Here is a 15691-nt window from a genome sequence, read left to right on the forward strand (position 1 = left end):
ACATATTTCAAACCCCTGTTTTACCACTTTAGGGATTGAACTTTCAAAAATTGGTAAGAAATACCAGATGTCTACGTCATAATAGCTATCAGCACGCCAAATTTCAGCTCGATTCGTTTAGTAGTTTGAGTTGTGCGTTGATAGATCAGTCAGGTCAATCAATCAGCTTTTCCTTTTATATATTTATGAAAATATATTTTAACAATACTGCAAGACATTAAAGAGAAAGGTGTTTTTCTCTAAAAATAGATAGTCATCCGAGACAGACAAAGTATTTCTTGTACAAACTTCCTTTCGAAACACTCATAAAGACCCGTAAAGATTCCGGTATCCTTAAGGCGCCAGGTCCTAGTTATTTAGCACCTCTATACTCCCACGTTACCAAACACGATCCCCTCTGGGAATCGCTTAAATTCTATTTTCTACTTGTTTGTAAACTTGTTCAAAAGTGTCCTAATGCTGACTTTTTGTCAAGCTCATCCTGTTTAGGGGTGAGATCAATAGAGCACACTCTGACTTTGCTAAGACTTGAGCTAAAACGAGACAGATTTGTGTGAGACATGAGCTCCGTCTCGTTTTAACTCTGTCTTAAGTCTTAGCAAAGTCAGAGTGCGCTCTATATAAGGCTGAGATCTATAGTGCGCACTTTGAATTTGCAGTACTTTACTCTCAGACTTTACTAACCATTTCTGAAGATGACTTTGAACATAATGTTTTAGTTAGATATGACTGTGTCGTTTGCGATTCACTGCGGTAGGAATTTCTAGTCGTCCAATTAAATTGTCACACTATGGTTTAGACCTCCCCATTACTTATTTCCCTTGAGATTGATGAACTCTATAATTAAACCAATTTGAGTGACGCATAGGTCACATAGTTTATGTTTCACACATACAGTTGAATTGTATATCTCGTGGCCATATTATGCCTAGACAGGAGGAGGATTTTTGGTGCAAGGAAATGTAAGGCCGCGCTCACTTTGTATGCGTTTTCGTACGAAATTTGGTCGTATAAACTATAAACACGTACGAAAAGACACCAACGATCTCGATCCTTCAATTACTATGGGAGCACTCACAATGGATGCGAGATAGTCGTACGTACAATTAATTAGCATACTACAGTATTAGCGCTCCCACAGTATGTAGGTACATGAAGGATCGGGATCGTTGGTGCCTTTTCGTACGTGTTCACACGACCGAATTTCGTACGAAAGCGGATGCAGTGGTGGCGGCCTTAGGTTAATAAGTAGGTATGAGATTTTAGACGTGGTTACTCTTTATCGTCTAACTTAAAATAGACCTTACATGCATTCTTGTATATTCGTTCATCAATTTTGTTCTGATTTTATATAGGACGCTCGAACTTTATCACCTTTGGAGAGATGTAAAATCTCATACTTGAGCTACTTAATGAAGCACATCGCATGAGATATGAATTCAGGAGCATATACGAGTAACTAGCGACCCGCCCCGGCTTCGTATGGGTGTAATGTAGATACTCGATACTAAAGTGGTGTCAGTCTGATATTATAAATGCGACCATTTAGGTAGCGCACGGCTCGGAAACTCTCAAATGAGAGGATTTTTTTCCGACCTAATTCACATTATTTCAATTTTAATCTCTAATATTTTGACAATAAAATGTAGCTCATGCTACTTGCTAATAATGTAGCCTTCTATATGTGAAAGAATTTTTAAAATCAGTAAAATAGTTTTTGAGTTTATCCTACTTTTTTCTTAAAATATTTGTTAATTTGCGGTGGAAGCTTGATTTCTTCCGACATTTTGTTCAAATATCGTCATATTTTAACAAATTAATACAAACCAATATTAAAATATATCTATACCCTTCCTCATGAAACACTCTATCTACTGGTAAAAACAGCATTAAAATCCGTTGCGTAGTTTAAAAGATCTACGGGTTCAAACATACAGACAGCGGGAAGCGACTTTATTTTATACTATGTAGAGAAGATGCAAACGCACGGCACCTACTCGCGTTTCTCAGTCTGAACTCTGAACGACCAATCAAAACTCTTAAAAGGTGTGTTGCAAACGTTCATGTGTGCCTTGCCTTTATTGATACTGCACTGCATGCTCAAATGATTAATAGCTAGGCTATCCTAATTGAAAGTGAATTATTGCACGAACGATCCTTGAGCTGTGGTATCAAAGGCGAATGTTATCATTGCTTTTTGGCAAAGCAGACTGGAACAAATTTAATTTTAATCGTTTCTAGACTATGCATGTCTGGATCCTTTTCAGTCTAAATGTAAGCGCTTCTTAGCTTTTTAAGCTTCTATGATATAACTATGTGATTAATGGAAAGAAAGGGGTCACGAGTCACGACCCCAATTGAGGATTGCAATGCCAACCGAAATAGTGTGTCTGTCTGTCTATCTGCTAGCTTTTCACGGCCCAACAGTTTCACCGATTTTCATGAAATTTTATACAGAGTTAGCTTACATCCCGGGGAAAGACATAAGGCTACTTTTTATCCCGGAAAATCAGAGTTTCCACGGGATTTTTTAAAAACCTAAATCCACGCGGACGAAGTTGCAGGCATCAGCTAGTCTCTATATATAAAATGAATCGCAAAATGTGTTGCTGATCGCAAATCTGGAGAACAGCAAAACCGATTTTGCTAATTCTTTTTTCATTATATTCCTTGAAGTACGGGGATGGTTCTTACGGAGAGAAAAATTTAAAAAAAATCCTGAAAAAGAATCGACTGTTAGGCGTACGAAGTTCGCCGGGGCAGCTAGTTATAAATAAAATTGTATTTTTCCAAAGGCAAAGTTCGCATAACTTCCTACCTAGCGTGAGTCACATGCTAGTTTCGTTTAGGTATGTTAAATGGGAACTAAAAATACGTGGTCTCACGGGGTCGAGGCCGCGAAGTCAACGCCACCGCCATCACGCCGACCATGAAATATTATATTTTAATTTTTAGGGTTCCGTACCTCAAAAGGAAAAACGGAACCCTTATAGGATCACTTTGTTGTCTGTCTGTCTGTCAATAAATCCACGGGGTAGTTCCCGTTGACCTAGAATCATGAAATTTGGCAGGTAGGTACTAGGTAGGTCTTATAGCAGACAAATGGGGACAAACTCTGAAAACCGTGAATTTAGGCTTACATCACACAAAAAAAATTAAATTGTGGTCATGAACTAATAATTAGAATTTTCAATTTTCGAAGTAAGATAACTATATCAAATGGGGTATCATATGAAAGGGCTTTACTTATACATTCTAAAACATATTTTTATCTATTTTTATGCATCATAGTTTTTGAATTATCGTGCAAAATGTCGAAAAAATACGACTGTGGTACGGAACCCTCGTTGCGCGAGCCTGACTCGCACTTGGCCGGTTTTTATTAACTAGGTAGGTACTACCTACTTAATTAATTTTGCTAAAATATATTACATAAATAGATATTGAATTTAATCATCTCTGTGTCCGTCCGTCTATCACATCGGTAATATTCGGAATTGATAGCGAATTCTTTACGACCATCGAGTGTCTGTTAACTCCTTAGAATCCTCCTTTTTACCTGGTTCCTCTTTCACTTTTCTATGTTGTCGCACTTGTAGTTGCCGCCTTTTGAAACGGAAATCATGTGATCTGTTGTGGGGAAGCCATCTTGAGTCGATTGTAGGTATAAATGCGGGTGGTTGGTGGTTTTTAAGCTAGTCTCGTTCCGACTCGAGACTCGACCGACTATAAATGCTTTTTGTGTTTAGGTCGCCATTTTGATTGAGTGGTTGGAATAGCAATTACTGTTACCACCTTTTTCTTGTCTACTTTAAAATAAAATTAAAAATTAAAAATAAATATAAACCTAAACCACACCAAAGCCTGCAATTCGATAAGCCAGTTAACGTTTTACTGAAGAATCCGTAAAACTACCAAACTATACAATTCGCAAACAAGGAATTTAATGATGGACACGTAATAAAATGCAAATTTATACTTTAACGCTAATTTAGTTAATTAAACATCCTCTTTTCTGCCAATTAGCAGCAATCGGTTCGACTCCGAACTGATTCGGGGTTCGTTCTCCACACATTTTACTTCCCATGGTTTTAAATGGTGTTAATTAAAAAGGAATGTGGACCTACAGATACTCGTAGGTTAGAACTTAAGACGGTTGGTAGCCGCTCCTAAGTTATTAAGCAAGCTACACACTATGTCTGGCAGGTCTGCCTGCCCTGGCAAGGAGCACGATCTCCGAATATAAAAAACTGGCCAAGTACGAGTCAGGCTCGCACGACGAGGGTTCTGTACTACAGTTGGGGAGTTGGGTTTTAGTTTTGGAACTTCTTATCTTATTGATGGTTAGTTAACATCATAAACGGTTCAGGTCAATGTGAGGTTCGATTGCGCACCTGTTCAAAGCGGCATTCTTAGCCAGTGTCCGTGAGTAACTTGCCTAAGTGTTTAAATAGCGATGTCGAAAGATTTTCGCAACATTCTAGTGAAGGTATTCCAACAGAGGCAACTGATATAATACATACAGGATGTAACCAGAACACTGGCAAAAGATCGAAGAAAGGTGATAGTAGGTACCTACTGATGATTACTTACTGATATGATACCACAAAAAAGACGCGAAAAAAAATATAAAAGAATCCTTTAACTTTGTAAAAGTTTGCGATATATTGCAAATCAAACATCTGACAACAGGTCAACGTTGCGTAAGTAGGCCACTCGGAGTCCCGCCTACGACGCGGCATTGACCCTAGTTTTGCATAGTATATTATATCTTGCGGGTTTAAAAAAGTACAAAATCACTAAAACTACAAAATGAGGCAAATGGTTATTGGTATTGGATTGTGTTTGCTAGCGTTCTAGTTACACCCTGTATAATAAATCGCCGCTAACCTACCTCTAACTAATTGGTCATGCCTTTGCAGGTATAGGCAGGTATTTATAATTTTATACGTACCTACAACAATTTAAAGTAAAGTAATGCATTAGAAATTAGAACAAAACCTGCAGTCTGCGAGTCTTCTTCGGAAACAAGACACAGTAGGTACCTACGCGGCCAAAAGTGATGAACATCGATCTTTAGAAGGAGACAGACGACTTTAGAAGGAACAGATTTTGACGACTTCCAAAAGCGTAGATGAGTCCCATTCTCCCAGACCCAGTCCCATCCCACATTTCAATTATTTGTCATACGAATTTTGGACATTATTAAATAGGTACTTATAATAATTGATCGCTTGGACTATCACAATGATGAATAAACAATGCATCGATGTTTTTTAGGGTTCCGTAGCCAATTGGCAAAAAACGGAACCCTTATAGATTCGTCATGTCTGTTTGTCTGTCCGTCCGTATGTCACAGTCACTTTTTCCGAAAGTATAAGAGCTATACCTACTGTTAAAAATTGGTAAGTAGAAGGTTTTCACACAAAATTTCCCTTGGGCAGCGTGGTAGACTATGGCCAAAACCCTTCTCACTCTGAGAGGAGACCCGCGCTCTGTAGTGAGCCGGTGATGGGTTGATCATGATGATGATGATGTGTAATGTAAGGTGACTATATTTTGCGGTAGTAAAAACCATTTGGTTTAGCCATTATTGTGAATTAATTTGTTTAATTTATTGATTGTAGGTATTATTCACGTCTAACTAGGTAGGACCTAGGTATGTACCGAAATATTTTGCCGTAGGTATGCTGTGAAAAGATGAGTTTTAATAAATAATTAACGAGTTATAACTTCTGTATGACTGCCTCGACTTGCTTGTAAAAGATTCCGGGTTTGATTACCGGTTAAGAAAAAAAAATTAATTGACTCAGACCAGGATATTCTGCTTCATCTTAGCTTCTATTTCATCGAATACCTATTTCAGCTAGATATTCAGCGCATTCTTTTTCAGACTTTATTTTGTTTTTTAGAAAGTCATCTAACCGCTAAGTTGCATTTACGAGAACAGGTTAACAGCAATTTAATTTAGGTCTAGATTAAGCCGTCTGCCTATTTTTGTCTCGAGAGGAAAGGTCAGTGAACTTAGGTATATAAATAGGTATAGGTACGTGCAGCTACCTACTTACCTAATTAGAATAAACTTTTGGAATTTTACAAATCTGAATATAGGTACCTAGATATTCTTGGTCTGAAGTTCTGAACCTAGGTAAATTATACCTAAGTAGGTAGGTATACCTAGTACGTGACAGAGATGGCAATCGGGAAGGAAACGCCCCGCACAGCCCGGTGCGGGCGAGCGCGGGTGACGTGCGGGTGTGCGAGGCGTCCTCCTGCCCTCATATCTACATCCCAATTGCCATCACAATCTGTGGCGGACTAGGTATACATAATCTGTAAATTAGGAAGGTACCCACTTTATCATCCCATTACCCATCACCTTCATGATCTACCCATGCATCGCTAGTAATTCGCTAGCCACTACCTACTTCTCTCAGAATGAGAAGGTTTTAGGCCATAGTCCGACACGCTGGCCAAGTGCGGATTGGCAGACTCCACATTTGAGAACTCTCACGGAGGTTTCCTCACGATATTTCCCTTTACGTTAAAGCATGTGATATTTTGACTGCTTAAAAGTAAAACCACTTAAAACGCACATACTCGTAACTTCTAAAAGTTGGAGGTGTGTGACCGGGATCGAATCCCTCTCCCCGAATACCGGCCGACCGAACGTCTTAACCATTAGGCTATGACCGCTTCAGTAATAAAATAAAGATTTACAAAAGACCAAGTTTACTTATGATTAAAAACCGGAACTGATAGTAGATACCTAGGTACCCGATCTATTCTTTGAAATAAACATGACGCAAAACAAAGCAGAGCTAATACGTACATAATAAATAATTAAATGTTAACTAATACAATAAAAACCCAATAAATCTTTACGCTGCAGGTTGCTCAGTTGCATTAAATGATTAAAGGTTCGTACGCACCTGAGCGGCGCGGCGCGGCGCTTCAGTCCGACTGCAGAACGCTTCACCTCAGGCCGCTCGACGGTGCCTACCGCACTACAACTTCAGTACGCGGCAGCTCGCGTCACTTGCGCGTCACTTTTACACCCGTTCGCGTACGAGCAACAACGTCGCAAGATGAGCGACAGTGAAGAGGATTTGATTATTATTTCTTTGTTGTGCAGAAGAAGAACGAATTATCGAAGAGAAAAAACCGGCCAAGTGCGAGTCAGGCTCGCGCAATGAGGGTTCCGTACTACAGTCGTATGATTTCGATAATTCAAAAACTATGATGCATAAAAATAAATAAAAATCTGTTTTAGAATGTACAGGTGAAGACCTTTCATATGATACCCCACTTGGTATAGTCACTCACTTCGAAAGTTGAAAATACTAATTATTAGTTCATGACCACAATTTAATTTTTTTTGTGTGATCTAACCCTAAATTCACGGTTTTCAGATTTTTCCCCAAATGTCAGCTATAAGATCTACCAACCTGCCAAATTTCATGATTCTAGGTCAACGGGAAGTACCCTGTAGGTTTCTTGACAGACAGACGGACAGACAGACAGACAGACAGACAGACAGACAGACAGACAGACAGACAGACAGACAGACAGACAACAAAGTGATCCTATAAGAGTTCCGTTTTTCCTTTTGAGGTACGGAACCCTAAAAAAGAAGAAGAAATGGATTGCTGACATACCAAAGTCACGCTATCAAGAAGGATATCACATTTTGTTTCCTCGCCTTCTTAATGACTCTGTACCATTTCACATTTACTTCAGAATGTCGAAGACAAAATTCTATATGCTATTGCCTAATAGTTTTTGTGGAAATTACATTAGAAACAATAGGTATACCACACAGGTCGGTAATATAATCCTACAAGAAACCTATGTCCAGCAGTGGACATATCTATCGGTTGATGATGATGAAGATGATGATAGTTTTTATGGAAATTATAAAAAAATATTTATGCATATCCATACTTATATTATTATCAACGCAAAAGTGTATTTGTCTGTCTATCTACTAGCTTTTCACGGCTCAACAGCTTAACCGAATTTGATGAAATTTGGTACAAAGTTGAATTACATCCCGGGGAAGGACAGGCTACTTTTTATCCTGGAAAATGAAAGAATTTCCACAGGATTGTTAAAGGCCCATTTATATGAAGTTTGGACCAGAGGTAGCTTGCATTCCGGGAATTGACAGAGGTAGGCAACTTTTTATCCCGGAAAATCAAAGAGTTCACACGGGATTAAAAATCTAAAAAAAAATGCAACTAGATGATGCCTGCGACTTCGTCCGCGTGGATTTAGATTTTTCTATAGGTGAGCACATTTCCGGGAATTACCTACTAGTACCTATATACCTGAGATAGATTATACCCTGTAGGATAAAAGTAGCCTATGTGTACCTACACATAGGCTAGTTTTATCCCGAAAATCAAAAAGTTTCCACGGGATTTTTAAAAAACCTACATCTACGCGAACGAAGTTGCGGGCATCAGCTAGTCCCTTAGGTTCTGTGGAAATTACATTAGAAAAAGCATTTTCGCAAAATGTCTTTGTTTTATGTGCAATAGAATATATAAAATAGGCAGGTAAACACAGGTACATATTATATCTAAATACCTATATAAAAGAAAAAGGTGACTGACTGACTGATCTATCAACGCACAGCTCAAACTACTTGACGGATCGGGCTGAAATTTGGCATGCTGGCTAGCTAACTAGCTAATATGACGTAGACATCCGCTAAAAAGGGATTTATGAAAATTCAACCCCTAAGGGGGTAAAATAGGGGTTCGAGATTTGTGTAGTCCACGCGGACGACGTCGCGGGCATAAGCTAGTATAATATAAATACAAGTACAACAATAGGTAGGCATATTTCCGAAACTATTAATTCTACCTAGATGAAGTAGGTAGGTATAATATGTACATAATATATTATAGTTATTTAATCAGGATTATTTTTACCATTGATGTTTTCTCATAACGCTCGGAGAGACATTTATACATTTAGACACTGGGAAGGGGGGAAGCCGACATCCTAGGGGTTGGGACCTTTGAGGATATACTTCTAAGAGCATGAGGAACACGTCATGTGTCAAAAATTAAACCTACGTTATTTATTTTGAGGTCTATCTTGCCGATTCTTGCCTGTACTTTAAATACCTAACAAGATGCGCGTGTATCTTATTCGAGCGACGTACGCATACTGAAGCGCCGCGCCGCGCCGCTGGGTATGTCGCACTAGCGTCACTGCACTGCGCGTCGCTTCAGTGCGCTTCAAAATATTCTCTCCAGCCGTGCCGCGCGGCAACGCGCGGTGAAGCGCCGCGCCGCGCCGCTCTAGTGCGATATGCGCCATACAAAATGATAGAAATGATATTTTGAAGCTCTGTGCCGCGACGTGAAGCTCACTGAAGCGCCGCGCCGCGCCGCTCAGGTGCGTACGAACCTTAAAACAAATCACACAATCACGGCCGGCCGCCCCGGTCCGCGCAAAGAAAAAAAAACAAAAGACCGTATACTTACTCGCAAATTCGTAGCACAAATTGGCACTTTCCGTTACAAAATGTTCGTGTACAAAATTAAAATTGTAGATTAAATCAAAAATAGACACACACTATAATAGAATTTAGGCACAGATCGTTTCACTTGTTTATTTACGTGGTTTCGAAGTTTAGTTCGTTGGTGTGGTTCTACGCATGCGCGACACACTCGATCCGACGGTCGGCGTGCGACTAGTTTCGTTTTTCGAACGGCGATTGGCGAACGATTTCGAAATTCGAAGCGAAGAGCCGGGCAATCGCACGGTGAATGAGTCAGAAAGAGAACGAACGGTGTAGAATGGTTTGTAGCCGAACGTGAAATGAAATCCGCCGAGGGGTAAATCAATGGTGGTAGTTTTTAATGTGTCTCAGTCTGGGGGTAATAAACCGTTTTATTAAAGTTTTATTAAATACTTACTTAAATGTAATATTGCTTTTAAAACATCTAAATATATAAAATGTAAAGGTGACTGACTGACTGACTGACTGACTGGCTGATCTATCAACGCACAGCTCAAACTACTGCACGGATCGGGCTGAAATTTGGCATGCAGATTGCAGGTACCTAGCTGTTATGACGTAGGCATCCGCTAAGAAAGGATTTTTGAAAATTCAACCCCTATGGGGGTGAAATAGGGGTTTGAAAGTGTAGTCCATGCGGACGAAGTCGCGAGTATAATCTAGTTTAAAATATTCGTAAATCATCAAAATTAATAAATCTTAGCACAGACTTTTACTATAGATACATGTCGTTCCTACCTCCACAGAATAGCTAGGTAAATCATAGTCTTTTTAACCGACTTCAAAAAGGAGGAGGATTAGGTAGGTACCTACTTACACTAAACTTAGTAATGGAATAACTGGTTCAAATTTTAGAAAGGTACCTACGCCATTATGTTCCTATACCTATTATCTGAAATCGATTGAAAATGAATAGTCGCAACTCACAAAATTAATTAAAGATCGCTTAAGTCCTACCTACTATACTTTACCTACACATAAAAATTACAACCCATAATATACATAACTACTTTAGTATACCATCTCTCGTATTTTGAGCACTCAATATTATCAAATCTTATGTCATTCCAAGTTGGCACATTCTCACTCCGTTTCTGAGCCCTTGACAATGTCACGGGTTCATGGCACCCCACAATTAGAATTTAGATTTCTCTTATCATCTTGTCAAAACATATTACACATTCTGATAAACTTTTTGCACATTTAGGTACATAAACAATATGATATTATGCCAAAATATAATCCGCTTGGGAAAATTACGGTTCATCTTATGAAGAGTAAGCTCTTTGTGGATTGATAAAGCAATATGAAAATGAAAATATGCTATAAATAATAGGTAGGTACTCATATCAAAGGAATTATGAATGACTTGTAAATTATTACAGTGAAATAACTGTAAATATTATAGTCAAAGTAAAACATACTACAAACATAGTAGGTGATATTTCTTAGTTATAATATTTTAACTGAGTACCTACTTTTTATTTATTTTTGCCATTGAAAATAAAACTGTACAAAACTCTAACATACCTACCTACTTATTCAAGAAGTTGCAAACTTGCAATTCGATGGGCCTACCTTTTTTTCATTTTATGTTATTACTTACCATAGAAAAATATAAAAATAAATAAACGGTCGTTTATAGCCGAATTATAACTAAGTACGATATATTATATCTTACCTATTCAAGTACGACAACATTACAAGTTTAATTTGTTAACAGAATTTATGGACTTGTTTACACTTTCCAAACCGAAGCGGAAGCCTTTTATAGCTTCTTATTCTTATTCTTATTATAGCTGTTTACAATGAGGTGCTAATATTTTTCTCGCCAATAACAAATTAGCATCTCTTGACGATAGATATTTTTCGGGTTTTTGTTACAATTGTCTGCCTACTTACTTATATGTAGATATCTATAGGTATGTGTAGAAGGAAAAGCTGACTGACTGACTGATCTATATTAACGCACAGCTCAAACTACGAGACGGATCGGCCTGAAATTTGGCAAGTAGATTTTTGGAAATTCAATTCCTAAAGGGTTTTACTCCTTTTGGGACCCTCAGGGGTTTGAAATTTATGTAGTCCATAAGCTAGACTACAATACATTACATTTATGTAAAAAAAATCAATAAAAATGTTTTTAACAACTGTGACATTGTATCCTCTATCAAAAAAATTTATTGGCTTGTTACTTTTATTAAGTAAGTAATTGAGTTCAAAACTTCAAATAAGTCGGTATGGAAGGTTGACATTTTAACATGGATAGATTGCCTTATATCAACCCCGCAATAATAATGATTTGTGACATTAATCATCATCATGTTGTGATGTTGAACTAAAAAATAAAAATAAAAGCCACAAACGAACTCTAGTACAGCTATAGGTTAGTATCTTAATTATGAGGTCGATATAGCCAAGCGTACCTACCTACAGTGCGACAAGGCTCTCTTGGCACTTGAATGACATTGACAGGGGGGCGCTGTTGGAGAACAAAGGCTAAGAATATTCAAACAAGAACAAAGGGGACACTTGACGGCAACGTTAGTTCCGATTTTCGCCACGTGCCAAGATATCCTTTTGCCGCACTGTAATATGTAATAACTAATAAGTTAACTTGAAAAGCTATTCCTTTGCAGAGCACAAAGTGTATACACTTACCTACTTTATATAGTTAGGTAGGTAGGTATTATAAGTAGGTATGTATGTATTCAATCGGAGAACATTTATTTTTGAACATACACACAAGATGCGTTCTGGCAAACAAATTCCTTAACATGATATCTAAACCTTATGGCTAATAGATAAAGTTCAATTTGTCTTGCAGCGACACTCGTAATAAACGATTTGTTCTTACAAAGGTGTGGGGTAGCTCTTTTATTTTTCAAACAGGATATCCTGGGCAGGGCGACGGTTTCCGAGCATACGGTTCATTACGTGTCGGTGCTATAAAAAACCCAGCACGTGTGCTCAAGTGGGGATGAAAAAAATCAACTAGTTTCACTCGGTGTCGCTGAAAGGATTAGTGACTTTGATCTAGACATACTTATATTAAAAAACCGGCTAAGTGCGAGTCAGACTAGCGCACCGAGAGTTCCGTACTACAGTAGTATGTTTTCGTCATTATGCACGATAAATCAAAAACTGTAAATGTATTCATGAACAAAAATAATAATTAGTATTCTCAACATTCAAATTAAATAAATAAATAAAATAAAAAATATTTTTATTCAATTAAACTTTTACAAGTATTTTTGAATCGTCAGCTGCATCTACCACTGGTTCGAAATGCCTTTCCTACCGAGAAGAACCAGCAAGAAACTCGGCGGTTGCTCTTTTCAAATATTAAGTAAGATTAGTAGACCAAGTGGGCATATGAAAGGGCTCTACCTGTTCATTCTAACACAGATTTTTATTTATTTTATGCATGATAGTTTTTGATTTATCGTTCAAAATGTCGAAGAAGAATACCGAGTACGGAACCCTCGATTCGCGAATCTGACTCGCACTTGGCTGGGTTTCATCAACGTGACACATCCAAGCCAAAACAAAAGACACTGACAGTTGGCTTTGTCCACAAGTTCAAAGTCGCTCAGCGTGCTATCACACGAGTAGATATATTATCTTTGCTCTGAGGGACAAAATTCGTAATGAGGAAATCCGTCGGAGAACCAAAGTGACTGACATAGCTCAACGAATTAGCCAGCTGAAGTGGCAGTGGGCAGGCCACGTCTGCCGCAGAACCGATGGCCGCTGGGGCAGACGTGTTCTGGAGTGGAGACCGCGTATCGACAAGCGCAGTATGGGACGAACTCTAAACCACTGGACTGACGACCTTAAGAAGGTAGCGGGAAGTGGGTGGATGAGGAAGGCAGAGGATCGTGTGATGGTGGCGCGCACTTGGGAACGCCTATGTCCAGCAGTGGACGCAAACAGGCTAATTGATTGAAAACAAAAGTGCAATAACGAATCTCCTACTCTTTAATAAATCATGCTTGAGTGAACGACGTTTTCATTGAAAAAATATCTGTAGGCATAGGGAGGAGTAAAAGAACACACTTGAGTCTTAAAGTGACAAAAAAGATAGCCCTTTACCACTTGAAATTCAATTATCAGGCGTAATAGGGTACACAAGTGCCCTTTTGAAATGCTACTGGACGAAGAAACCCGAGCGTTTTATGACTTTCAGAATTTACCGGGTTGACTTAGTCAGTTCCTGAACTAGATAATATTATGTAGCCTGTAGGTAAGTATGCCAAATATTCAGTTTTGTTTTCGGATTATTTTATTAAGATACTCTCTCTATAAGAAGAGATTAGATACCTATCCCGGATAAATAACCGCATAATATTTATTGTGTTAAAGGTCGGCCTGTTAATAGTAGTAAGTTCAAGCACAAAAATTTAATACTTAGGTTCTATAAGTCCCGCTTTATAATGCGCGTGGCCGCCATTTTAGTGACGTCAGCACTAGACTGAAGTTTCGAGCTGATGGTATATTTTTATTTCGGTTGACGTCATTAGGCATGGTTCCAGCACAATAGCAATTTTCGGGACTTATAGTTATCTGTTTCCAAATGCCTACCGCTCAAACATAAATAAAAATATCTCCATCAAACACACACACAATTCCAATTGCTACTATTTCCCAGGAATTCTCTGCTGACCTTCCCATACAAAGGAATCCAATGAATGAAAGAGGCCAGGACAGAATGATGGGCAGGTAAAAATGCTTTTACGTAACGACCGAACTTGGGCCTCGCAGTTCGCGACATTCGAGGGTCCTTTTGTACCATTTAACTTCTTAAATAATATATACACTATACGAGTAGGTACTTACCTATCCCCTAGATGTGTATTGATATTGTATGGTATAGAATCATCATCATCATCATCATGATCAACCCATAGCCGGCTCACTACAGAGCACGGGTCTCCTCTCAGAGTAAGAAGGGTTTTGGCCATAGTTTACCACGCTGGCCATGTGCGGATTGGTAGACTTCACGCACCTTTAAGAACATTATGGAGAACTCTCAGACATGTAGGTGTTTTCCTTCACCGTTAAAGCAAGTAATATTTAATTACTTAAAACGCACATAATTCCGAAAAGTTAGAGGTGCGTGCCCGGGATCAAATCCCCGACCTCCGATTAGAAGGCGGACGTTCTAACCACTAGGCTATCACAACTTATAATGTATAGATATTGTATGTGAATTATTATGAAGTTGAATATAGGTAGTCAAAAATATTGGTACCTACCTACGGTACGCGGCCGAAAGTAATGTACATCGACCTTCAGAAGGAGATGCCAGATTTGTAGAGCACTCTCTCTAAAGGCCAGAGGCGTCTTTACCTATGGTGCACGGTGCGCGGCGCACACGGGCGCCGGGTCTAAGGGGGCGCCGCGAGCGCGCTCTAATGCGACACCTCCAAAGATGCGTCGTTGCCGGCCTCCAAAAGACCCTGCGCTCGTGTTATGGCCGACGCCGTCATCATTTAAAATCATCATTTAAAATTGCACCATTTGCATCCGAATTTCCGTTTGAAAATATAACTGTTAGTATTCCATTTTGACCCTGCTCCTACTAGACTAGAGGGCGCCAGGGTACTGGTTTCACACGGGCGCCACAAGGGGTAGAGACGCCTCTGCTAAAGGCTCATGTACATCGGCCGCGTACTGTGAAGTGAATGAGTGCTTCGCTCTCAAGTCTTGTAAGTCGCTTTTAAAACCATAATTTATCATACTCGCCTGTTTCCGGATGGATACAATGGCAAACTATAAAGAAGGACGCAAATAAAACAAAATTATAAAAAGTTCTATACACCTACTCGTATAACTACAGATATCGTAGTAGCTTACACAACAAAAAACAATCATAAGTATAGGTTGACAGTTTTGTTTTGAACAACAAAGGACCCAAATATCTACTTGAACCACCCGCAAGCCGTAAAATTTAAACGCATTATTATAGGCACTAAGCACTACAATACAGATTCATTTATGGAACCATTAATTAAGGATCCTTTGTTTCTTTCTTGTATAGTGCATTCAAAATAAACTGGCGTGTTTCCACTTGAGAGCGTCATAACAACAACAACAGGATTAAGTCGTGGCGGGTGAATTCAAAAGTATCAATACTATGAGGTTGAACCG

At 38.9% G+C, this 15691-nt stretch overlaps 2 protein-coding genes across 3 annotated transcripts in view; one reads left to right on the forward strand and one right to left on the reverse strand.

Moving 5' to 3' along the window:
• LOC117990938 (MOXD1 homolog 1-like) overlaps positions 1-9716 on the reverse strand; it is a 98560-nt gene extending 88844 nt beyond the window's left edge. The window contains exon 1 of one of the 2 annotated variants that reach the window (XM_034978439.2): positions 9501-9716. The gene's annotated coding sequence lies outside the window, so the exon portion shown is untranslated. Of the gene's footprint in view, positions 1-9496 lie in introns of both variants that reach the window. The other variant, XM_069504895.1, reaches the window with a different exon arrangement.
• The window catches only part of LOC138403628 (facilitated trehalose transporter Tret1-2 homolog), a 321523-nt gene that overhangs the window by 215844 nt on the left and 89988 nt on the right, over positions 1-15691 (forward strand). The window lies entirely within an intron of this gene.

This window comes from Maniola hyperantus, chromosome 19 (assembly GCF_902806685.2).
Source record: "Maniola hyperantus chromosome 19, iAphHyp1.2, whole genome shotgun sequence".
In the NCBI taxonomy this organism is placed as follows: Eukaryota; Metazoa; Arthropoda; class Insecta; order Lepidoptera; family Nymphalidae; genus Maniola; species Maniola hyperantus.